Source organism: Lissotriton vulgaris, chromosome 2_1 (genome assembly GCF_964263255.1).
Source record: "Lissotriton vulgaris chromosome 2_1, aLisVul1.2, whole genome shotgun sequence".
NCBI lineage: Eukaryota > Metazoa > Chordata > Amphibia > Caudata > Salamandridae > Lissotriton > Lissotriton vulgaris.
The window spans coordinates 419,927,285-419,953,537 of NC_141687.1; the positions used below are offsets into that span (position 1 = coordinate 419,927,285).

General features: G+C 49.5%; 1 protein-coding gene across 2 annotated transcripts in view; it reads right to left on the reverse strand.

The window, feature by feature from the left end:
• NDUFS1 (NADH:ubiquinone oxidoreductase core subunit S1) overlaps window positions 1-26,253 on the reverse strand; it is a 657,173-nt gene that overhangs the window by 533,054 nt on the left and 97,866 nt on the right. The gene's annotated exons all lie outside the window — the stretch shown is intronic.

The following is a 26,253-nucleotide window of genomic DNA, read 5'->3' on the forward strand; positions in this document are numbered from 1 at the left end:
AGTAACTTCCCATGAGATTGCTAAGCACAGCATGGAAAAGCTCCAAGACAGTAGAAATACAGTCATGGAAGCTTCAATAGTAATCATTGAAAAAAATCGAAAGGAGGAGGGAACAGAGGCTCACCTTATTTGAAAAGATGACGAAGTACTGCCTGTCCCACTGCGGTATCCGCCTCATTGATGGCGTCCAAGCAGTAATGCTTGGTGAAGGTGTGCCTGCTGGACCATGTCGCTGCACGGCAGATCTGATGAAGTGGCACACTAGCAAACAGGGCGGTGGATATAGACATAGCCCTTGTAGAATGAGCCCTCACTGAAGACTGCAAAGGCTTGCCAGCCTGTTGATGGCAGAAGGCAATGGCCGAAGAAAGCCAACGGGCAATCGTTGGTTTGGTAACTGGATGCCCCTTACGCAGACGTCCATAAGCAATGAACAGTTGGTAGGACCAGCGGAAGGAGGCAGTTCTGTTAATATAAAATTTAAGGCATCGTTTGATGTCCAAGGAATGCAATCGCTGCTCAGCCGGAGACTGTGGCTCAGAGAAGAAAGACTTCAAGAACACCGGTTCATTTAGATGGAAGTCCGTAGGCACCTTAGGTAGGAAAGATGGGTTGGTGCAAAGCACCACGCCGTCAGGTTTGAATTGAAGATAAGGCGGTTTGATAGTAAAGGTGTGGAGGTCACTCACACAACGAGAGGAGGTCAGGGCGAGAAGAAGAACAACCTTCCAGGTGAGTAACTTAATGTCCGCCCTATGGATGGGCTCAAATGGTGATTTCATAAGTTGCGACAAGACAACATTGAGATGCCACGGTGGAGGAGGGCGCCGAATAGGTGGGAACTTCCGGAAAAGCCCTTTGAAAAACTGGCGGATAATTCTGGACGAGCAGAGGGAGGAAGAGCCATCTTGCCGGAAGCGAGAGATTGCAGCTAGGAAAACTCTCAAGGTAGCATGTGAGAGTCCAGATTGAGCTAGGCTCAAATAGAACGGAAGAAGCTGCTCCGGGGTAGAATGGATTGGATGGACATTTGCTGCCATGCACCAATGACAAAATCTCTTCCACTTGAGTTTTTAAGTTTTGATGGTAGAAGGAGCCCTAGCATGAGCAAGGCTCTCTCTGCAGTCTTGCAAGATATTTAAGTTTGCGAACTCAAGGTGCTCAGGTACCATGCCGACAATTGTAGAGTGGATGGATCCGGATGGCAAATCTGGCCCCTGTCCATTGTAAGGAGGTCTGGACGAGGATGAAGAGGAATGGGCTCGCACTGGGACAGAAGGAGCAACTCCGAGAACCACGCCTTTCTGGGCCATCGAGGGGCGATCAATAGAATGTGGCAGGGCTGCCTCCGCATCTTCCACAGCACCCGTGGTACTAACGGGATCGGCGGAAAGGAGTAAGCGAATAGATCGCACCAATCGATCAAAAGTGCATTCCCGCACGATCCGGGGTGGGGATGCCAACTTGCATAGGACGGGCATTTCCGATTCTCTGGTGTCGCAAAGAGGTTTAGAGATGGGCGACCCCATCGGTGAAACACAAGATCAAGAGTCGGTTGATGCAGCTCCCATTCGTGTGTCGACGAAGTGGACCTGCTGAGGGAGTCTGCCAGGATGTTTGAAACGCCCGCCAGATGCACCGCCGTCAAGGTTATCTGATGACAGAGAGCCCAATCCCAAATCGACTGAGCCAGTCGAGACAAGCGTTGAGACTTGGTCCCTCCCTGTTTGTTCACATAGTGCATGCTAGTGGTATTGTCTGTTTGAACAAACACCGACTCCCCTTGAACTACAGGAAGAAACAACTTGAGGGCCAGAAAGATCGCCATCAACTCTAGCCTGTTGATATGCCAAGAGCATTGGGGTGGAGACCATTTGCCCTTGCTGGAGAGGCCTTGAAAATGAGCACCCCAGCCGTCCAGAGAGGCGTCCGTTGTGAGCATGAGATCTGGCGCGTTGACGAGGAAGGATGTTCCAGTCGCCAGGTTGGTCGGCTGTGCCCACCAGCACAGACCCTTCCTCATACTAGCCGTAACGGCCACCAGGTCGTTGAAAGATCCGGAGACCTGACGCCACTGTACGTCCAGTTCCTCTTAAATGGGACGGGTCAGCAGTTTGCAATGTGGGATCAGTGCACTACAAGATGATGCCATCCCCAGAAATGACTTTAATGTCCGGACAGAAACGGACTGCCTTGATCGAATGAGGGACACCAGGCGGAGGATTTTTTGTTGTCGTTCGTGTGAAACGAACGCCTTTGAAAGCATTGTGTCTAAGATCGCTCCCAAGAAATTCCTGCTTTGCGCTGGTGCTAACTGTGACTTGTCGACATTGATGGCCAAGCCGAGGGATTGAAACATTTTGACAAAGACGAGTGTCTTGGCTCAGTTGATGGCGTGATTGAGACTTGGAGGCAATCGTCCAAGTATGGAAAATTTTGAACGCCTCGGAGATGTAGGTGAGCCACCACAGGAGCGAACACCTTCGTGAACACCCGAGGGGCGGAACGGAGTCCGAAAGGCAACACCTTGAACTGATAATGTGTCTGCCCCACCCTGAAGCGCAGGTACTTTCGATGCTGTTGGGGAATTGGGACATGAAAATATGCGTCCTGAAGGTCTATGGTGGTCATAAAATCCTCACTGGCCAAAAGACGCAGGATCTCCAGTAGCATCAGCATGCGGAAAGATTGGCTCTTTAGGTATCTGTTGAGAGCCCTCAAATCCAGAATTGGTGACAATCTCCCGTCTTTTTGAGTATGAGGAAGAAACGAGAATAAAACCCGCTCCTCTCCGAGACACTGGAACCACTTTGACTGCACCTTTCTGAACAAGAAGACGGACTTGATGGTAACGTTCCTTGAGATTGGAAGGGGGCGGGCCAGACAGTAGAGTATGAGGAGGAATCTTGACGAACTCTAAGGTATGACCTTTTCGCACAATGTCCAAAACCCAGCGGTCCGAGGTGATGGAAGACCACTGAGAGATTCGACCTCCAACAATTTGGGGATGACAAAAGTCATTGGCATCATTGGCCTATCTGGGAGTGGATACCAGATAGGATGACTTTCCCCAATAGAGCTTTGAGGACTGTTGTCGAGTTGAATGCTGTTGGTTGGAAGAGTAACGTTGGTTGCTCTGATTGTAGGAGCGATATTGAGATTGCCCTCCTCGAAAAGTGGAAGAAGTGCCGCGTCCGCGTGCACCCCGAAATGGCTGCTTCCAAAATTGCAAAGTGCCCAGTGATTTAGCCGTATCAGTGTCCTTCTTAATGGACTCTAGAGCTTCGTCTATGTGTGATCCAAACAGCGATTCACCATCGTATGGCATATTAAGAATCCTGGATTGAACCTCCTGCCGGAAAGAGGTGGCCTTCAACTAACCCTGGCGTCGTAAGGCAGCCGCACTAGCAAGCTGGCGAAAACCAGTGCCCGCAATATCGACTGCGCAGTCAATCATCTCTTCAGATGCTCTCTGTCCATCCTTGAGGATTTGCAGAGCGTCCGCCTTGGAAGCGTCAGGGATGAGTTCGAATAGAACGGCTTTGTCCGACCACCTCTGCCGGTTGTAGCGGCCCAAGATGGCTAAGGCATTCGCCGCCCGTACCGTAGTGGGAGCCATGGTGGAGAATTTTCGTCCAATGGCGTCTAGGCGCCGACCTTCTCTATCTGGAGGTGCGGTGTTTGGAGATGCTGGATTACGGGCCAGACGTTGTGCTGTCCAAGTTACAACTGAATCCGGCTTAGGGTGAGAGACCAGGCATGCTGGTGAACCAGCTGGAGCCTTATATTTCTTCTCAAGGCGTGGCAGTTGGGCAGGTAACAAATTCGGAGCCTGCATGAGTTTAACTCCATCCTTCCATATAAAATCGATTATTGGAATTGTGTGGACTTGTTTGAAAGGCTGATTTTTTAAATCGTAGAGGAAACAGTCCTCCTCTCTCTGTGACCCTGGTAATTTAAAGCGCTGAGCGGCTCTATCCATCAACAGATGAAAACTGGGAATATCTACTGGAGGAAAATCCCCAGATTCTCCTGGTGAAGGGGAGGGCATCTGCGCCTGGTAATCGTCCCATTCTTCCATGCCGGTTGCGGCATCATCATTATCCGTATCATCATGAACCTCACCATCCTCCCGTTCTGGATTCGCCTCATCATCCGCATCCTGTGGATACACAGTTGTGTGAACCTTAACCGACGTTAGAACCTGGGGTGAAGGCGTCGGTGGCAAAGTTGGTGGAACAGATGGCGGAGCTGTCGCTGGCGCAGCTGGTGATGGTCTAGGAGTAACTTGTGGCCTTGGTGGAAAACGCCGGTTGTAGTCGTCCAGCATATTGCAGGATGAGGGTAGGAACGCTGTTTTGATTTTATTGGACCTCACAGCAGCGTTCGATACCATCTCGCACGAGATCTTGATTGAAAGGCTGAGACACATAGGCATAACAGGAACTGCCTTAGCCTGGATAAGGTCATTCTTGTCAGACAGATCCCAAACGATTTCACTGGGTCCTTTTCGTTCAAGGGAAAAAAGGGTGTCATCTGGAGTCCCACAAGGCTCTATTTTGAGTCCATTATTGTTCAACGTTTATATGGTCCCCCTCATTGCATTGATAAGAGTCATACGGCATACTTGTGACATCGTATGCCGATAACACTCAATTGATTGTCTCCATGGATAAGAACTCTACCAACGCAGAACAAAACTTAAAGAGTTGTTTGACAGAAGGTCTTTAAATGGATGGACAATAACCACCTAAAGTGCAATGCTAATAAGACAGAGATTCTACCTGTAGGTAAAGATGTCCATTTCTGCCCTAAGGGATGGTGGCCGGAGGACTCTCCCGCGCCTCCTCACTCAGTTGAAACAGCTAGAAACCTGGGAGTCTTGTTTGACTCCGCTCTTTCTTTTGACCAACATGTAAGGAATGTGGCAGGAATTTGCTTTAGTATCATTAAATCCCTGAAGAAATTTTCGATTTCCTGCTCACTGATTCGAGAAAGACGGTGGCAGTGCCCTCATTCTTTCACGTTTGGATTATTGTAACGGCCTGATGGTCGGAATTAAAAAATCCACGTTGAAAAAATTACAGAGTGTGGAACATGCAGCGGCCAGATTGGTACTTAAATTACCAAGAAGGTCCTCTGCCTCGGCTGCACTTAAGATTCTACATTGGCTGACTTTGCACAAGAGGATTCTATTCAAAATCCTTTTAACAACATTCAGAGCCCTTAATAAGACAGGACCTAAGTACCTCTCAAGACGCTACACCCGTTATGATCCCCCAAGAAGTCTGAGATCCTCAGGCGGAAATCTGATTACCATCCCCAGATTCCATTATAAAACAAAAGAGGAAAAGACTCAGTGTTGGCATCAAAGGCTTGGAATGTCATGCCTAAAGAACTCAGACTCTTAGCCCATGAGAATGCTTTTAGGAAACAATTGAAAACATGGATTTTTAATCTATCAGATGTCTTTGTAATGGCCTCTATCTAGTTCCCGTCACTGTATGATACATTACCTCAGCGCCAGGATGATCCTTTCGGAGCGACAGCATGCGCTTAACAAATACCCAATACAAATACAAATACAAATGCTGTAGATTTGAAATCAAAGACAAAAGGCAAAGTAGCCATAGGAACTTGGATCAACTGTTCCTCAGTGTGAAACTCCTGGTCGCCGCCGTCGGAGTCCTGACATTTGATGATTAGATCAGACTGGCTGTGGGCCGCTCCGAATGTGTCATCCACATCATTACCAGAGTCCGAGTCGTGCTCAGAGGCAGTGGCAAACATAGGGGAAGGAGGCTGCGGATCCAGAGCAGATAACTGGAGGCATGGCTTTTGACGGCGTGGTGTGAAAGATCGGTGGCAACAGATGCAGAACCTGAAGAAGGTAAAGGCACTAGAGGCAACGAGGCAAAGGAAGATGGTGCCACCGTCGACGGTGCCGTCGACGTTATTGTTAATGGTGCTGAAACGGCAGTCAACGAAAATGACTTAGATGAATCCATAGTTGACGGTAGGCTCGTCGACGAAGCAGTCGTTGACGGAGTAATAGTCAAGGGAGTCGTCGTCGACTGAAGTATTCTAGATGGCAAAGCCGTCGACGCAGGAGACACCCCCGTAGACAGAGCCTTCGTCGACGAGGCTTTAGACGACGGAGTCTTTGTCGACGACGAAGACTTTTTGTTGGCTTTCGTCGACGATGCTGGTTTCTTCGTCGACGAGGTGATTGGAATGGTCGACGAGACGGTCTGAAAAGCCAATGAAACTCTCGTCCACTAGGGGGCCGTCGACGAGACCGTCGTCGACGAGGTAAAAGCGGACATAGTCGTCAGTGTCGTCGACGATGTAGATACTGCAGATCTCGTCATTGGAACGATCGTAGACGCTCCCGTCGACGACGAAACATGTTTAGGCGTGGAAACACGCTGTGAGGCAGCAGAAGACGCCTGAGAGCCAGGTCTCGTGGGCGCAGCAGTAGTAGGAGCTGGTGGGGACACCACAGAGGCCAAAGGTAGGGCCAGTTTCTTCTTCTTTAGACAAGGAGAAGGCATATCCTGCACACTACCACGCTTAGACGCTGCAGTGGACGGTCCAGAATGAAAACTCTCCCGCATCAGAGAGAGCTGAATCCTTGTCTTTAAGACGTTGGAGCCAAAGGAGGAGACGGGCCTCTCTGTCCTTTAGAGTCTTGTTAGAAAAGGTTCTACAAAACTTGCAGCTGCCAACTTCATGGTCAGGGTAGAGACAATAAATAATTTTCTTGTGGGGGTCCTCTTTAAAAAGACACAATTTCCCACAGGAAGAGCAAGGCCGGAATAAAGAAGTCTTACTTGACATGATGAAAGTTCAGGAAACAAGAAGCAGTTGAGGGAAACTGAGCAGAGCTCAGGGAGACTCCCTTCACACGACGTGCGGTAGAAAATCTGAGGGCCTGAGCTTCTGAGGAGAAGGTTCTAGAGGGTGCTGGCGCCTGATTGGCTGTAGTTTTGACTAACAATGACAGTGATATGTTACAAGTGTTTTCTCTCTCTATCATGCATTCCTATGTAGGAATTGTTTTAGAGGTTTCAGTTATGTATTTACTTCTAATTTTTTCTTATGTTATGTTCTCACATACATATATTTGTAGCATTTATTGCTTTTTTTATGTACCGTGGGACTCCCACTTCGACGACGGGGAATATTCAAGCATGTGAATCTATTAAAGACACCCCTAATACTGGAGAAAAAATATTCTCTGGGATGCCTTGAAGACATCAGTAAGAAGTGACTTTCTTGCTGCCTCAGGGAGGATGAACAACGTAAGGCATAAGAAACAAGAACATTTAGAAGCCCAACTGAAACAGCAGGAAGAAATAGAAAAATCCACCGGCCCTCTAAAAATATTAGGCAAACTTGCACCGATTAGAGCGCAGGTCAAAGGCCACAACAACAAAGCAAAATATGCGCTGCTTTGAGTCAGGCAACAGTACTATGACAGAGGTAGTAAAGTTCCAAACTACTGGCATTCAAACCTAGAGCAAAAATAGCACTAGGTTAACCACCTTTAAAAAGAAGGCCTATCAGTTGTGCTTTGGAAACCAAAACATAACTGAGTCTTTTCGGGAATACTATGAAGAGTGGTATGTCTCAAACGCTCCCATTTAAAAGCTTACAGCTTACCAGACATGGGAATTCGAGAAACCTTCACTGATCAACAGTCATCTCAGGCATCAGCAGAGTAAGATTGAACAAATTTCAAAGTTCAGACAGTTACACCCCCTTCTTTTACAAAATCTTCTGCCAAACACTGGTTTCCTTGCTGACTTGTATATTTAACCATGATTACAGAATCAATGTCCCAGTCTAGGATATCCGACAACCCAGACAGACTATAGAGAAACATGTATGCAGCTCACATGGGCAGATAGGAGCCAGAGCAAACAGTGCCTGGAGTGGGATGAAGATTGCAAGAGGTACCAGGCATGAATATCCGCTTTGCCCTCTCCCTTTTGCTTTCTCAGTAAAGTCACTGGCTGAAAGGTGTTGAGAAAACAGTGATATCCAAGGCGTACAGATGAACTTCGTTACACAAATTAAGAATATACAATGATGACATTATGATAACGAGAATGGATTCACCGCTATCCATCCCTGCCCTGACACAGTACCAGATTTTAATTCAACTTTGCCAAACTGCAAACACTAAACAGTATGATTCCAATGAAGCAAGCAAAACAAATGCAGGAAAAGTATCTAGTTCACTAGATAAGATATATTATTTTGCTTGATTAATTAAAATCTTTGCAAATACATGACAAAAAAGGACTCCCATTGTACACAGATAAATACATATAAAAACTATAAAAATCCCATAATATAAAAGGGTCAACAACTGCTTATTCCTAATGTATACAATCAGCTGTTTTAAAAGAGATTCTCATAAACTTGAACGTCTCATTTAGTACTAACTGCAATGTCTACCACAACTTTTCAAGTCGGATGGCACAGCTTAACCAGATCCATTGTCCAAGTTAGAGGCTTGGTGGTTAAAGTACAAGTACAACTCATACAAGATAGGGAATTAATACACTTAAGGAGCATTTTAGCGTGTTTTGGATAACGACAAGGTTTTAAGTCCCTTAGTTACCATCTCAAAAAATTTTGTTAGCTGACAGTTACGCTGGACGTCAGTAGGATTGAAGCAAAGCTTCACTGCCTGCCTATAGGACTGGATGCCGTAATACCTGAAAAAGGTACATAGCAAGGTGCATCTTATGTCCTTTAAGTTGGGACAGTTGCAGATTACTTGAGTGATGTCTTCCTTCCCACTTCCACATAGACGACAAGTCGAAGTGCCTCCTATCCTTTCCCATGGTGGAAGATGGGGTTTGATCGCATTTACCCCCAAGCGTAACCTTAGAAAGTTTTCCTTCCTGCTTATCTTAATTCCGGCACTCAAGTAGGCCTGGATTTTTGCCTTACATAGTCACTGAGCACTATCCAGCTATGTGCCTTTTTAGTAAGAATTGCTTTATCTTCTAAAACTGATGGCATAGATGTTGTTTCTCTCACCGCTTTTGTGAAGGAAAGATGATCTGTTGGAACAGCCCAAAGTTCGGTCTAGCCCAGTAGCTCAATAGAGTCAAACAGATAATCCTTGGCTGGACATTTTTCTTGATTGTGCAGGGCTTTCCAGAGGTGGGAGTTTAAAGATTCTGCCTTAGCACTTCGGATGTTATGCCAACTTTTAACGTAGGTACTCCTTCTTTCCACCGTGTCTTTGAATCCCAAATTCTAACCGGATTTCAGCTGGGGAGACATATTTTGGGGGATGGAATATTGCTCTATCGGAGTTGGCTGTTGTGACGTCTAAAACTGCTGCATCTTTACCTTTTAGATCCTCACTCCCATATGTCAATGTCTGCAGCAATTTGGCCCTCAGGACCTGTAAAAAGGGATCAAGCTTGAGGTCGGGAAGACGTCTCTTCAGTGACTTCAGTGCTAAATACGTTGTGATCGCCTTTCTTCGCATGGACTATAGCTGAGGTTTGAATGAGCTATTATGATCCGTTAGGTATTTGTAACTTTGAACTTGATCCAAATGTTGGCCATCAAGGAACCAGCTATTGATCTTTTTTTTTTGTGGTAGTTAACTGCCATAATTTTGGTCTCCTTGAGGTTTATTTTGAGGGCATTCTGGTTAGAAAAACTGCTTGTTGTGTTTAGTAAGTGCGGAAGTCCAATTGGTGTCCGACTGATTAAAACCAGGTCATCAGCGTATATCAAGTTTGACATTAGCTTGTTTCCCAGTTTTGGAGCGTGGGATACACAGCTGTCCAGCTCCCCCGGCAGATCAGCCAAAAAGAGATTAAAAAGGATCGGGGCAAGGACGCACCCCTGCTTGAGGCCTTTTGAGGTCATGATTAGTTTTGAGATGTGTGACCCTGTCCCTAGTTTGACCCGGATCCAAGTGTCTGTATGCAGCTGCATTAGCCGATCCAGAAGGGTGTTTGGTATACCCCAATTTTCCAGTTTTCCCCAAAGTTTGGAACTATCTACATGGTTGAAAGCGGCTGTGTAATCAATAAAACACAAGAAGAGAGGCATTTTTGATACTTTAGCTGCATCCATTAACAACGTAAGAGCCAGTATGTTAGTTGTAGTTCCTTGGCAGCTACAGAACCCTGTTTGATTAATGGGGATGATGGAATTATCTGAAGCCCAGGATTTTAGCTCGTCCAAGATTATCCGGCGTAGTATTTGGCTTCTACGTCAAGAAGGGCGATCAGTCTGTAGTTATTTGGATCTTTTCTTTTGCCTTGTTTAAAAATTGGGCTAATAATAGATCCTTTGCAAGATTCCGGAAGGGTGACTGTGGTGTTTAAGCCCTTGAAGACTGGTAATAGATCCTTGCTCAAAAAGGCGCCGTTATGGTTATACAGTATTGGTGAGATCCCGTTGTGGCCGGGTGATCCCATATCTCTACCCATGGTTATTAGGCCTTTTATCTGTTTTTCCGTGGGACCATATCCTTTCTCTTCAGTGGGGTCTGTAGAGTCTAAATCGCCAGCCGGCTGAATCCCTTTCTGCTTGTAGATGTTAGAGCTGCTGACCAAGTGAGCTTGTGTCGCATTTCCATTGGTGGGGGATTCGATGTCCACTACCTGGTTTGGTTCTCCTCCCTGGTTGTTAAAATGAGTGGAAAGGTAGTCTGCCCAATCGGCCTCTGTTATATTGGAACTATTTCCTGGTGGTTCGGTCGCTCTAGCTTATGGATTGTTTGCCTGAACTACGCGCTGTTGTGTTGCTTGGCCTCATGCAATAATTTAGCCCACTTTTCGGCATTCTTTTACCTTATTTTTCTCCACTTCCTCCTTCTCAATAGTGCCTTTGTGCGTCGAAGGGTCGACTGCGCCGCTAGGTTCCCTGGTGTTATTCGCAGTCGTCAAAGGGTTTGGTTTGTGATGCGTTTGAGGCTCTTAGTTTCTGGGTTGGAATTTACTTTTGTTAATTTGTCTTCTGAGTGTCTTGATTTGGTCCCGGTCCTGGTTGCAAAATTACCACTGAAGATTTTAATGAAGTTTTCCCATGCTGTTACAACTATGGTACCAGTTTCTTTTTCTCTCTCAAATAAGATTTTAGCAGTGGCTGATAAAGCTTTAATGTTGTTGGCATTGCACTTTAAACGATTTAGATTAGAGAGTTCTTCATTTGCAATTGGGTTCCAGGTATCTAGTGTAGCAGTTGGCCTCGCATTCAACAATACTTCCTGTGGGAGGTGATCGCTCTGGACATTGTCACCTATTTAAAAAGGTTGCTATTTTATCGAACATGGCTAGTGTTACAAACGTGTAATCTAAATCTGCTGATGATACTTAAAGACTGCATGCTGCTACGCAGAATGAAAACAAGCCGAATCTGATTTTGAATCCAACATCTCTCTTACTGAAAGTAAAATTTCAAAACTGCACCGTGTACCTTGTATTTTAACCCCGCGCTGCAACGAAAGTAGGTAGCAGCGCACATTAGAAAGCTTTTCAATGCTTCCGTGTGATTGATTTATAATTACACTGTGTTGGAATTTAATACTTGTTGAGCCATTTGTTGCCCATGAAACCCCGGTCCACCGCAAGCATTAGGCTTGTTTGAGTGGAGGGTGAAAGGCGGGACCTTCTTCCGGGTTCTCTCCCGGTGCAGGCACCGATTGGACGAATGTTGTAGAGGCGGAGCTGAATACGAGCCCGTACTCTACATAAGCCCAATGTCCCCTATAACGCGCAGCGGTAACGCGCAGCATCAGCGCCGCATACGCGCCGAAGACAAGCCAAAGACAAGCCAAAGACAAGCCAAAGACCAGCCAAAGACAAGCCAAAGACAAGCCAAAGACCAGCCTGTCTGTGCCCGTCCGGGCCAGGACGGGGCTAGGGGCTGTAAGCTATCTCCAGACTGCTTCTAGTAACCGCGATATGACCTCTGTGCTACTGCGGTCTCTACGTACCACCGTCCAGGGTAACTGCACTACACTCAGACCTGAGCACGCAGGTAATACCTCATGCCCAAATTGCAATTTCACTCTAACCAACTTTACACCCTACCCTGACCCGACCATATGCAATACGATTCCGAGACAGAAACCTAACCCCAAGGCTTCTGATTGTTCGTTTTTTTGTATTAACTGCCGCTCCCTATCACAGCACAAGTTCGACATTTTTAACCTATTGCTGGAGGAAAAACCCAGTGCACCTTTCCTAATGGAAACTTGGTTACACGACAGCTCTGGCCCTGACGTAGCTACTGCTCTCCCCCCTGACTATGCTAGTTAGGAAGGACAGAGAGGGTAATATTGGTAGCGGAATCGCCATTATCTTTAATAGGGAACTTACCTGCAGTCTTGTACTGGCCGATATCCCTGAATGTGAATCAGCTTGCTTCAAAATCACCTTAAATCCCAATTTTACTCTTTCCGGCCTGTTGATATACAGGCCCCCTGGAAACGCTACCACATGGGCTCGGAATTTAGCGAATCACATCACGCCTTTCCATCTTGCCTCAAAAAAAATTTCACTGATGGGAGATTTAAATCTGCATCTAGAAGATCCTTCGAATACCACATGCACTAACCTGCTCGACGATTTTACAGCACTTAACGTGAGGTTACTTAACTCTGGACCCACGCACAAAGCAGGTCATCTGCTTGACCCAATTTTCACTAATATTAATGACCTGAAATGGCTCAAAACTACCCCTGTCTGCTGGTCAGATCACTACTTAATCCAGTTCAGTATAAAACTACCAATCTCCACCCAGCTCCAGCCGGACACCACTATGAAAAACTGGAAAACACTTGACATCGACCGACTTAATCACACGCGCTAGCCATAAACCCTCCAACTCCAGGACAGGATATGGAAAGCATTGCCAATGCGAATCACAAATGGCTCAGTGACGCCGCTGATGCCTGTCTTCCTCCTTGTCAGATCAAGGGTACCTACCACCGTCCCCCAGCCCCTTGGTTCAATGATCATTTAAAATTAGTGAAATCTAATTGTAAAGCACACGAGAGAGGCGGAAAGACTACGTACCTGAAAAAAAGAGATATACCAAAAAGCACGAAATAAATATCATACGGCCTGTACAAAGGCCCGAGCCCTTCATGTTGCTAACGTTATAAATACTGCAACAAACAAAGCAAAAATGCTTTTCAACAAGGTGAAGGAATTAGCAGGTGCACATACTACTGCTACTGCTCGCCTGCTTAACAAAGCACAATGCCAAGATCTCGCCATTTTCTTTACCGAAAAAATTGATAAAATAATCAGCGACATCAACAACAACACATGTACAACAGCCTTGAATGTCGACACTGAGTCCACATCCTGTGCCACCAACCTCCTTGACCACTGGCCTATGATTACTACTGAATCTCTGATGTCCACACTCAAAACCTTAAAATCTGGCTCCCAGGGGGCGTGGCTTCGAGGGCGAAGATGGCGGACGCGGCTCTGTAGAGCTCCTGCCAGCCCGTTCTTTATCCGCTCACTAATCCTGGCCCTACCTCTTCTTCCCCCATCTCAGCTAGTGCAGGAGTTCCCTGGAGTCCAGAGGATCCCAGTGGTGTGCTTCATCGAGCTCCGGGCGCCCGCTGGCGCGATCATCGAGGGCCGTCCATTCTGGGCCTACTTGCCGCGTGGCGAGCCGGGGCCTCGATTTTTCACCCCTCCGCTGGTGACGCCACGGGACCTGCGGGGTCTCGGTCAACTTGGCCCGCGCGGCCGGGGCGGAGTCACTGGAGCCGGAGTCAAGGGCTCGTGACCGTGCCCGGCGGAGAGTGGTCCCGGCTGGTGGAGGGGACCTACAACGTATCCTGAGTGCCCAGTCTTGTCTCTGGCTGGGCTGCGGCGGGGCCCGGAGGCGGAGGTTCCGGCGGTTGGCCCTGGCCTGGTGGCCCCGGCGCCTCGGAGGACGGACGAGTCCCCCCCCTCGCTCCAAGGTTTGCTTTCTATCCCGACGACGTGGGACGGCCTGCATCTGTACCTGTCCCGTCAGTGACCCGTAGCGGATTTTTCCATCGGTCCGCCCCGTCGGCGGCCATGACGAGGAGCAAGGGCGGCCACACCGCGGCCACAACGGGGCCCATGGACAAGTTTGCCGGCCCGGGGAATGGTGCTGGAGCGGCCGGAGGGAGTCAGACGGCCGGCCCGGACAATGCAGCGTTGCTCACGGCCATCACGCAATCACGGGACATGCTGGACGCGAAGATCGGCGCGTTGGGCGCCGACGTGATGTTGCTGCGCCAAGACCTCCGCAATGCGGTGGCCCGCATCACGGAGACGGAAACCCGGGTCACGACGGTGGAAGGCGATGTGGGTGCCCTGAAGAATAGGGTCGCCGACCTGGAACAGACGCAGCAGGGCCTGGCGCTCCGGGTGGAGGACGCCGAAGGACGGGCACGGCGAAACAACCTCCGCTTTGTGGGCTTTCCGGAGGGGTGCGAGAAGGGGCCTATGGACGTCTTCCTTTCCCGGTGGCTGGAGAGCTGGTTGCCCCCGGACGGCCTCTCGAACTGTTTTGTGGTGGAGCGAGCCCATCGGGCCCTGATACAAAAGCCTCCGGCTGGAGAGCGGCCTCGCCCGATCATAGCCCGGATCCTGAACTACCACGACAGAGATGTCATCCTCCGGGAGGCGAGGCTCAAGGACACCCTGCAGTTCGACAATTGCAAAATCATGATTTTCCCTGACTATACAAAGTTGGTTCAACAGCAGCGTCACTCCTTTCTGGCGGCCAAGGCCAGACTCCGGGGCCTGAAACTCCAGTACTCCCTGTTATACCCGGCCCGCCTTCGGGTCATTTTCAACTCAAGGACTCACTTCTTTGATACTCCGGAGGCCGTCTTTGCTTGGACCGACGAGGCGGTCCGGCTTCGCCCACATGTTCAGCCGGGGCTCCACGCCGGCTCTTCCCGCAGTTCTTCTCAGGAGCGGGGCGATCAGCCGGCCAAAGGGAAGCGGCACCGCAAGTCCCAATCGAGGCGGAGATCCCTGTCTCGGGACCCTCTTTTGGGCGACACGCAGCCGGAGACAGATCATTCTGGCGGGGGGTCATGACATCCAACGGCTGACCCTTCTGCTACTATCTACTTCTCGCCTGGGGTCCCCTGCTGACACGGCGGAGCGCTGTTCAACGATCCAGGCCGGATCTGGTGCAGTATTACTTGGCCTCTATGGGCCTTCGCTGGACTTATGTGGACCAATGCACTATATATGCGATGTTATTGCTGATGTTTATTGATGGAGGTGGGGGGGGGGTGGGCATGTTTGGTGGGCTGCCTCCTGCTGTTGGGGTCGGGGAGGTTCGTGTTTTGGGGTGTGTGCTTGGTTAGTACTCGAGTGGTAAGTGGGATCCATTGGTATGCCTAACTTTTGGTGCTCTGTTTTGTGCCTTAACTACAGTATGCCGCAACAGGTACTTCATTGTTTCTTGAGGTATTGGGGTGGGGGTGGGGGGTCGGGGTTGGTTTGGGGGTGTGTTGGGGAGTCTGGCTGTGTGGGGGGCGTGGGAATTGGGGTGCTGTTCTTTGGGGTGCACGTGATCTTTCTGACCTATGCTGCTGTGGGGGTTGGGGCCTGGGCCGGGGGCCGGGGTGTGTGGGGTTTGCTATATCGGGATGATGGCTGATGTCCCTGGCTTGGCGCCTTCTGGCGCCGCTATGCGCATTCTTAGCTGGAATGTCAGGGGTCTCTTGGATAAGATAAAACGGGGGGCGGTACTACGTTGGGCCAAAAGGGATCTTGCAGACGTGCTCATGCTCCAAGAAACGCACATGCTTGGTACGAAGGCCCTAAGTCTCCAGCGCTTTGGTTTCCACCAGGTGTTCCATGCCGGGTTTGCCAGGGGCTCCAGGGGGGTGGCTATTCTTGTTCATAGGCGCCTGGCGTACACACACGAGCGCCAGTGGCTAGACCCTCAGGGGCGCTTCGTGTTCATTCAAGGGAGAGTTGGTGTGGAGCCGGTGGTGTTTGGGTGTGTGTATGCTCCCCCCCCTCTGCAATGGGCTCTGGCCGAACGGTTATTTGCTCTGTGGGCTGAATTCCCTGATTCTTTGGCGGTGATTGGTGGCGATTGGAATGATGTGGTGAATGTGGCCGTGGACCGGCAGCGGAGTCTTGGGGTGGCGCCTGTCCCCGCTCCTACGCGGCTGGGCGCTATGTTGGATGTATTGGGTTGGGCTGATGTATGGCGGCATTTGCACGCGGAGCGCCGCAAGTACACCTACGTCTCAGCGGTACATGGCTCCCTCTCGCGCCTAGACTATGTCTTCGTCCCACGGGCCTACCTTGCCAGAGTGAAAGGGGCGACGATTCGGCCTCGCGGGCTCTCCGACCGTTCCCCGGTGGCGGTCCAGATAGACCTACATAGACCGCGCCAGCCCTTCCGATGGCGGATGTCCACATGGCATCTGCAGCGACCTGACTACTCCCAACATATTCGTGGCGCTATTGCCCAGTACTGGCAGGATAATCTAGGTGTAGGGGTGGACGCGGTGACGGTTTGGGAAGCCATGAAACCCACGCTGCGGGGCATCGATCTAGCATGGTGCTCGTCGGCTCGCCGGGCGCGGTTGGAGGGCATGGCCGCGGCGGCGGAACGGGTGGAGGAGCTGGAGGCGCGCCACAGAACTGCGGCGGATGACATCTCCCTGCGACAGCTTCTGCAGGCGCAGCAGACGCACTCTGCAATCTTGTTGGATGAGGCTCGACAAGCGTGGCTGGCCACCCGTAGCCTGGTGTATCAGTGGGGCGACAAATCATGCAAGATGCTTCATCGACTCTGTCAACAAACCTTGCAGCCTCTTACGCTCCCAGGCCTTGTGGACGCTGCGGGCGTGGCTATCACGGACCCGGCTACTCTGGCCGCTAGCTTTGCGCATTACTATAGGGGTCAGTACGCCTCCCGGGAGGCTCTTGCTCCCGCCGCCATCGCCGACTATCTTGCCTCGGTCCCCCTGGCCGCGGTGTCAGATGAGGTGCGGGACGCTCTTGACCTCCCCCTGACGGCGGAGGAACTTGGAGACGCGCTAGGTCAACTGAATGTGGGCAAAGCGCCTGGACCAAGCGGCTTCTCCAGTGAGTTCTATCGAAAATTCCATCTGCAGCTGGGGCCGCATTACCTACGTGCTTTGGAGGCAGCGCGTGGGCAGGGCCGCCTCCCGCCGGACTGGCGACATGCTGAGATCGTTGTGTTCCAGAAGCCGGGGCGACCCCCGGACCGCCACGACTCCTACCGGCCCATTTCCCTTATTAACTTTGAGGCCAAGCTCTTGGCCAAAGCACTCGCGAACCGCCTGCTTCCACATATCTCTGCCCTCGTACATCCTGATCAAGCTGGCTTTATGCCGCGCCGGGCGACGCGGCACAACATTCGGCGGGCACAGGCGGCGATTGATGCTATCGGTGCCTCAGAGGACCAGGCGGCGTTGTTGCTGGCCGACATAGACAGCGCCTTTGACTCAGTCAGTTGGACCTTCCTATTCACCCTTCTACCGCTGCTGAACCTTGGCCCGATTTTCATCTCCTACGTCCGCTTGCTCTACACGGAGGTTACTGCCTCGGTGCGGATATCGGGGGCGGCCTCGGCACGATTCCCGGTTACCCGAGGCACACGTCAGGGGTGTCCGCTCTCTCCCTACCTATTTGCGCTGGCCATGGAGCCGCTGGCTGCTAGGGTCCGTGCTGACGCGCTGTATCGGGGATTCGTCTGGGGCTCGGACCACACGGACCGCATTGCTTTATATGCGGACGACGTGCTCTTCTTTATGACCGACCTCCGAGTTACTGGCCCCCGGGTTCTGGAGTTGATGCAGGGCTTCGGCCAGGCGTCGGGACTCTATCTTAACCCGCGCAAATCGACTCTCTGGGTGCTGGGTGAGGGCACGGTGGACCTTCCATGGGCAGCCTCCCTCCGGATGGCAGTGGAGGGGGTGAAGTACTTGGGAGACTTTCTCTCTGCCTCGCCTACGGTGGCATGGGGCCGGAACATTCAGCCGGTCTGGGACCGGGTCCAGCTGGACATCAAAACATGGACACGTATGCCTCTTAACATATATGGCCGGTCGGCCATTTTCAAAATGGTGGCCTTGCCTCGTCTTCTTTACCAGCTACAGAACCATCCCTACCCGATTGACCAGCAGTGGTTTCGCAGTGTTGATTCAGTGTTAGGCAGGTTCTTGTGGGCTGGAGGCGCCTCTAGAGTGGCGCTCCGTACGTGCTTCCTTTCTACCTACTGCGGTGGCTTGGCTACCGCGTATATGCTGTCCTACTATCAGGCCTCTCATCTCCTGGTGCTCAATGAATGGTGGTATGGGGACCGTGTTGACCCGGCCTATGCTCTGGAGCACATTCTAATGGACGGCGCCTCTCTCCACACTCTGCTGTACTCGGCTAGGAGGAGACGGCGGCTCCCACGCGTGACCCAGTTAGTGTTTGCCGTTTGGCGGAAGGCTCTACACGGCATGGGGTGGTGGGGCAAACTTACGGCGGAGACTCCGCTGTGGCGTAACGGCCTGCTGCCGGCGCTGGCGTCGCTGCAGGGCTTTGACGGCTGGGACGCAATCGGGATTTCGTCCCTGGGGCATGTCCTCTCCGGCACCACTCTTAAATCCTTCCAGGAGCTCAGCACGGAGTTCGACATGCCCAGGTCCCAGTTCTTTCGCTACCTCCAGCTCCGCCACGCCCTTACTCCTAGCCTGGTAGGGCTGGAGCAACTCCCGGACTTCAGTCCCATAGAAGCAAAGCTGTTTATGGGTGACTTGGGTGATAAAAAAGTCTCCCAGATCTACCGATCCCTGATCACGCACTGCTCCCCCTCGCTCCTGACACTGAAGGCCCTATGGGAAGCCGATGTCGGTCCCTTGGACGAAGACGACTGGCGCGAAGCCCTGGAATCCCCCCGGGGGACGGCCATTGCTGTCCGCCTCCGCTTTATACAATTTAAATATCTGCACCAAGCTTATTTTACGAGGGAGCGGCTGTGGCGGGCGGGGCTGATTGCCAACCCGGAGTGTCTGAGGTGTGGTTCGGAGAGGGGCACCCTCTTTCATACTGTATGGTCTTGTGAGCGGTTGACTCGGTTTTGGGCTGGGGTTTGGGGTTGCCTGTCTGAGGTGTTGGGATGGGATTTGCCCCGTACGCCCCGGTTGGGCCTTTTGCAGGTGTTGGAGAACATTGGGGGCAATGTCTACAAGCGCCATCTACTGCTGTTGGGACTGGTGGTGGCAAAGAGAGACCTGGCGCAGGCCTGGAAAAGCGAACGAGCCCCTCCCCTTAGTGCATGGAGGGCTGGCCTGGACTTCATCATGGGCCTGGAGCAGCCTGTCTTTGAGGCTCGGGGGTGCCCCCGCAAACATTTCAAAATATGGAAGCGATGGGCGGACTATAGGGGCCTCCCCCTCGACCCTCCTATGGACATGGACGATGCATTGCCTCGAGATGTGGACCCAGCACCTTAGGCCGCTGACCGGCCCCGCATATATCCCTCTTCTATTCTGGTTGCTTAATGGTCACGTGCACGGGGTTAGGGTGGGATAAGGGGTGGGCAGTAGTTGGGGATTGGGGGGAGTTCTGGGGGTTGGTGGGTGGCTGTGTGTTCTGAATATTTTGAAAATTGCTGTCTACGGGGGTTCGATGCTATGCCATAAATATGCCTTTTCATATTTGCTGTTGGCAGTCTCCTCCTGATTGTGGAGGGCTGTGCCTGCACTTGCTTGACCCTCTAATAAAAATGGTTTTGAAAAAAAAATCTGGCTCCCCCCGCGACCCCATCCCCGTCAGTGTCTTGAAACAACTAGATATTCCCTCCATGAATATCATCATGGATACTTTAAATTCCTCTCTCAGCCTCTCTACAGTTCCCTCAATCTGGAAGCACGCTATGGTCAGTCCACTTTTGAAGAAACCCACAGCCGACCCCGAGATACTAGCCAACTACCGACCCATTTCACTCTTACCAGTCTTCTCGAAACTTCTGGAAAGACATATTCATTCTGTCCTAACTCATTTCACTGAAGAAAATGTTCTCCTTCATCCGTCACAGTCTGGCTTCAGGGCAGGTTTCTCCACAGAGACTGCTCTGCTTGGGGTAACCGAAAACATCCGGAAACTCCTCGATGAGGGTCAAACGGTCGCACTCATTCTTCTTGACTTGAGTGCGGCCTTTGACACAATCTCACATAAAAAGCTACTCACGTTAATACGAAATGGCATCTGTGGGACTACACTTGACTGGATCAGGTCTTTGACAGATCGGACATTTCAAATAACCTCTCTCCTGGCCTGCTCTGATACGTTCAGCGCCGCCCATGGAGTACCCCAGGGCTCAATTTTCAGCCCTCTACTTTTTAACTTGTACCTCCGTCCGTTGCCAGACGTTGCGGACAAATCAGGACTCACCCTCATGACCTATGCGGGTGATTCGCAGATTATTTTTTCACTGTCCGAATCCAACCCTTCTGCTCCTTCCTCCCTTAGACAAGGTCTCCACAATATTTTCAGCTGGATGTCCAACAACCAGCTGAAGTTGAATGGAGAAAAAACTGAGGTCCTCCTCCTGGGAAAGAACAACACTTATGGAACTCCACACATTGGCCTACAAGCTTAGGACAACTTCCCCAACCTACCACTCATGTACGCAATTTGGGGGTAGTTGTTGACAATGCCCTCGCCATAAGGTGGCTAAGAAAAATCCTGTGGATGTTGCCTTCTACTACCCAAAAGACCGTAGTCAACGCCCTTATAACTTCTCGGCTTGACTACGGCAACACCCTGTACCTTGGTTCAAATCAGGCAGTAATCAGGCGACTGCAACTGGTACAAAATTCAGCCGCCAGACTACTATGCAATATCCCTAAATCCTCCAGCGTATCCAAACACCTGAGGGACCTGCATTGGCTCAGGGTTGAGAACCGGATTAGGTTCAAAGCTCTGAGCTATATGTTCAGGATTAAAGCTGGTACGGCGCCAAAATATCTTCAAGCATTGGCCCGCCCTTACTTTCCTAATCGAAATCTACGCTCACAATCTACAGCTACTTTCTGTGTACCCAGGTTTAAACTAGCAAGAATGGGTGGGAGGTCCTTCTCACACCTGGGAACCACCCTCTGGAATACACTCCCTCCCCACATCCGCAAGGAGGAGAATTACGCCATGTTCGCGAGAAGCATAAAGACCTGGTTGTTTGAGAAATAAATCCTGCTTGTTTCATTTGATTACACCTATCCTGTCTTGTGTCTCGGCGCCGGGAAACCCTTTTTGGGTAGCTGTGCGCCTTACAAATGTATAAAATAAAAATAATAATATAAAAATAAATAAATAGGAGGATGTTTTTGAAGAATGAAAAGTAGCAACTGGGGGATTATCCTCCAAGAAGCGGCCATTCAGTGCTCTTAGGTTTAAATGTTCTAATTCTTGAGGCAGACATTTGACCCAACTTGAAGCTTTGCTAATGTTTGCTTGGCCCTGGTTTGGTATCCGCCAAAGTGATGTAAGTCTGTGCACAGGGCCGTCATCTTTGCTGGACCCAAAAAGATGGAGATTGAAGTCGCCAGCAACGATTATGTGGTCGGTGTCTTGCTCATCTATAATCAGTTTTATTTCATTTGACAGCGCCTTTACTGCTTTTTGTTTTCGTGTGGGGTGCATGTAGGTGTTAATTATAACTTATTGTATCGTATTGTTGGATTTGAGCTTTATCTGTATTGCATGAACTGCGTTGGGTGATGTCATTTTCACTTCTAAAGGTTTTGAGCCCATTGTGGTTATTGAAGCCAACATCATTAGTCCCCCTGAACTACGACCAAAGTTAGAGTCCTTTGTTGCCGGGTCAAAATAGGAGGAATATCTTTGGAGTTCCTTGGAAATGTCGTCCCGGGTTTCCTGGAGAAGTATTACATCGAATGTTTTCAAGTAATGACTACTTCGTGATCGACCAATTTGGCTGCCAGGCCGTTAATGTTCCAAATGCAGAGTTTAATTTGACCTTGCACAAGTAGAGCTGTCTGTGGGGGATCACACTCTTGTCAGTTTGGACGATCTGTTAATATTGTGCGTGTTATTTGTGACCGAGCTTCTGGCCCCGGTTTCAAAATTGGAATTAATGGCCCTGAGCTTCTGCTTAAATCAGAACTCTCTATACAAGCTGTGAGTTTGCATGGGGTTCTGCTTCTTGCCCCTCTTAATACTAAAGTGGTGTTTTTGTCTGAGACGATGGTTCGGGCATTTAAGAACGGAGTTGGATAAGGAGATTTCAATTGGACTGCCATTTTTATACCCCAATGTTTGAGCGTGCTTTACTCCTCCTTGATTTTGTGCGCGATTTCGCTTGAGCTCCATCTTGTCCTAGTCACCTCCGGGCCCAGGCGGTTATTATTGGAAGGAATTCCAGTGAAAGTAGGTCCGATTAATTTTTATTCCCTCTGTTTAATGTCATCTCTTCCTCGTGATTCATATTCAGGAATTAGAGTGATGCAGACCAGTTCCTCGGTTATTCTTTCCCTAATTCTGTAAGTAGGGGGTTCGACCTGTAAGTGAGGCATTTGTTGCAGAAGATAGTTCTGTTCCTCTCCTTGATTGACGAAATGACAAGAGATTGACGGGAGGGCAGATAGAAACTTGTTTTTGCTGGGTGAGCAGCTTTGTTTTTGTTAAAACTCGTTTTTTGACAAGTGAAATTCATTGGATGTGTCCCCTGGGGTTGATCTTCCCTGATGTGTTTCGGAGTTGCTGGGTTTTTTGCTATTAATGTGGGCTCCTCCCTCTCATTCACTGTTGGGATATTCCTTCTTACTGGGTCTTTTGCTATTAGTGTTAGATCCTGCCTCTCATTCACTTTTGGGATGTCCCTTCTTGCTGGGATTGATGGTGGCCCCAAGGTGACAACCGTAGTTGTAGGGGGCTCTACGGAGAAGTGATCCAACCTGCCAGGCAAGACGGGACCGAAAGTGAACCCAGTTTCTTCAAAATCGGGGTCTGGTTCAACCGCGATGACAGATGGTTTACTTAGTGGCTTCTTATTGCAACCCTTCCTTTTTTGTTTGTTACGAGCTTTGAGGGGTAGGGTTTTTATTTGAAGGAGCCATTTTTATTGGGGACATTGTTGGCATTGCGTCACTATCTAAAGCAGTTTTGGAAGAGCTAGTTGCTGTTGGTTCAATTTTTTGGGGTTCAGACGAGGTGGTCCGTACCTTGTGCTGGCCATCTGTAGATGTAAGGGACAATGGAGCACTGCCTTTTATTTCTGATAGAAGATTCCCTAGCATAGTTGGTAGTGTTGTTAGCTTATCAATTATTGGTGCACAAGTGCATTCAAAGTGAATGGTTTGGCTTCCGTGCAGCGCTTCTTGTCCCCGCTTAATTAGGTTATTGAGCTCCGATAGTCGATCCCCTGACGTTAAGTCAGCCAGTGTCTTAAAGACCGTAAGCTGTAGGTCCATTTTGTGCGATTGAGAAGTGTAAAGCTGTAGTAGAGTATTGCATTGAGTTTAGAATTGCCGCCCAAATTGATTTCTCGGGCGTAGTATTACTGGGATTGCTTCTTTCCTGCATTGGTGTATTAATTGGTACAGGAGAAGTGATATTTTGAGCAGGTTTTAGATTATATGAAGCGACGAGCTCCTCCCATTCCTGTGAGGCCAGGAAGGACAAGTCTGGGCTTGATATAAGAGAGTCAAGGAGACATCGTGTGTGTTTCTGATGGTTTACTGGCCAAGAAGCTGTGGGAGACAGCCGGATAATCTGGTGCACCCGGTACGTCTGACTTTAATTCTTGCTGCTGGCGTGGGGAACTGTTTTTTGGAGGCAGCAAGAGAGCCATTCCTAATCTAACTGTAAGCTGGTTCTGGGGCGTTCCCCCTAGTGTGTAAATTCCAACTTTTGCCCCCATTTCCTCTTCAACAACATTTTTAGCTGTCCTAGTGTCAACAGTGCTTTTTGGTGGATTCTGATCGTTTGTCGTGGATGTGTTACTTTGGTCGGTTTTGACTTAATTTTCAACTTGGTAACTGAATTGGTGAATTGAAGGTTGGGATTGGGGTTGGGGTTCAAACGGCGCAGTAAGTGACGTAGGAAGAGCCTGATCGGCTTGTTGATTAGTTGGCTGATTAGTTGGCTGGTGGATTGGCCCAAATTCTCTGGCTGTAATGGCGATTGCAGCCCTTTTACATTCCCACTTTTAGAGTAGATTGCTGTACCCAGGTCTTTCAAAAATGCCATTTGTTTTGTAGATTTTGGGTTGGAAAATACAAGATTTTTTCTTTGAGAGGCCCTGTCAAAGCTTATGAGGGCACAGTACCCTTGTCTTCCTTGTGTTCCTTGTGACTGCGTCGGGTTAACTGGTTGATGAAAAGTTGATTCTCCCATTCTTGGCTTGCGCTGACGTCATTGCCATTACTGGGAGAGTTTGTGCCAGAGCTCGTGCAGGTGGTCCCCATGACTAGGATACTTTGTGCTTTTTTTTGGTAGATACTGACCCCAGTCGTGGCCACTTGACTCTTCTATACTCGCTTTTGCTTTACCTTGTTTTTGTTTGGACTTGGGCTTTGATTTTAAGGGAGTCTTCCTTACTCGGCCGAATCTCATGACTGGCTCTGTAGACCGTGTCAGGGATAACTTGTGATATGTAATACATTCAAGTGTGCTGAACAGGTGGGAGTTCCAGATGGATGCTGAGCTGAAGGAAGAGAGTGTCTACCGTTGTCCCAGATACCGAAGCTGCCAGACCTAGATGTGGCAGACACGCTCCTCACACACTTCCTTGCACCTAGGAGGTCCCAAACTGCCCCAAGCAGAAGCCCTGCAATCCAGCAGGGAGTACGTAAGCCTTGCCTTCGCCTCATTGCAGCCCCCTATTGTCGCACAATGGGCTGCACTCCACTGCACTCCAGACCGGGGGGGGGCCAAGAGGTTAGTTGGGGGCTGATGAAAGGGGCGATGACAGTATAAATGCATCGCACACCCGCAGCTACAGCAGTCTTGTTAAAAAGCCCTATTTCTTAAACTCACCGGGTGCCATCTGCACAGATGGCTCGTGAGTGGCAGCACAGACGGAAAAAAAAAATTAGATCTTTCATGTTTTTTTTTCGTTTTTATGAATACTTTCTGACAAGAAGCTGGTGATTTTACACCCGTATTTATGGGTACACATTAGTAACAATCGAAACAGGAGATTTTAATTACAATGACATATATGCCTAATCACACAAAAAGCATGGTGAAATCTTGACTTGGACCCAGCCCCGCAGGGTGCATTATTAACAAATCTCTCTGTGTCTTTCTCTCTCGGTGGGTGTGGCGGGGTGGGGCCCCACCCTGGGGATTATCTACCCTATTATGCGGGTACAATGACTGCCTTTCAAGACTGGTCCAACGCCCGAGTAAACAGAGATAAGCCACGCCCCCTTCCCAGAGTGACCACTCACCCCATTCTGCAACAGACAGCACCTCCAACAGGTGAAAATACACGCCTTGAACTGACAAGGAAACAGGCTCACATTTGCAATAACATACAAATCACAAGTATGGCTAAAAGAGACAGCCTTTTGTCTCTAAGCCCCGTCTGTTTCGGATTGGGGGTCGTGTTTTTTGTTGAGTGACGGATGACGTCAAGGATAGAAAGGACAGCAAAAAACACGCCCCCCAATCCGAAACGGACGGGGTTAGAGTGACAGGCAGAGCTCTTCTCCAATGGCTGGCCGCCGTTTAGGAAGCCAGCCAATGGAGAAGAGCTGGCTCGTTTACCTCCCTACTCGAAGACATATTTTCTCGCACAGAGAGACTGCGCAAGCGCAGCCTACGCAGGCCGAGACCTAAAAAGGACCAAACTTTCTCACATTCTCTACCGCATTCAGGCAAATGGATTTTATTAATAAGCAAGGCATACAGATGTAGTAAATCACATCGAAGGAACACTATACAGCCTTCACCAACTATACGTCCCATTTCCTCTATGAGCAAAACACACGTTATTTCTGAATTTCTTATACATTATTTGTGGCTAATTGTCTTGTTGGTATTGCTTCATTCTTTTGTAAAAAAAAAAAAAAAAAAAAAGGACTGACACTTTTCTATTCAACTTTTGCTACCCCTATACAAATACTTTGAGCTTCCATCAGAAGCCATTGTTGTAATATATATTTAGGACTCCTATTACCAGGTGGTTTTGGAGGGCAGCCATTGTTCCTTTTAAGGATTACTACTGAAGGGACAGCAAAAACCCTAT